This window comes from Sinocyclocheilus anshuiensis, unplaced genomic scaffold (genome assembly GCF_001515605.1).
Source record: "Sinocyclocheilus anshuiensis isolate Anshui unplaced genomic scaffold, SAMN03320099.WGS_v1.1 scaffold1036, whole genome shotgun sequence".
In the NCBI taxonomy this organism is placed as follows: Eukaryota; Metazoa; Chordata; class Actinopteri; order Cypriniformes; family Cyprinidae; genus Sinocyclocheilus; species Sinocyclocheilus anshuiensis.
Genome location: NW_015550226.1, coordinates 672,877 through 673,202, shown reverse-complemented (window position 1 = coordinate 673,202; position 326 = coordinate 672,877). Strand labels below are relative to the sequence as shown.

Here is a 326-nt window from a genome sequence, read left to right as displayed (position 1 = left end):
CCACAAGGATCTGTCCTAGGTCCTCTGCTATTTTCAATATACATGTTGTCCCTTAGTAATATTATTAGAAAATCCGGAATTCGTTTCCATTGTTATGCTGATGATACTCAACTATATATCTCAACAAGACCAGATAATTTGCAACTAGATGGATGTACTGTTACTTCCTCTACAGTCAAACATCTGGGCGTTATATTAGACAGCAAATTGTCTTTTGAAAATCATGTTTCCCATGTTACAAAAACAGCATTCTTCCATCTTAGAAACACTGCCAAGCTACGAAACATGTTACCTGTTTCTGATGCAGAAAAGCTAGTTCATGCATT

At 36.2% G+C, this 326-nt stretch overlaps 1 protein-coding gene across 3 annotated transcripts in view; it reads right to left on the bottom strand.

Moving 5' to 3' along the window:
• The window catches only part of LOC107661004 (protein PTHB1-like), a 164,070-nt gene that overhangs the window by 125,089 nt on the left and 38,655 nt on the right, over window positions 1-326 (bottom strand). The window lies entirely within an intron of this gene.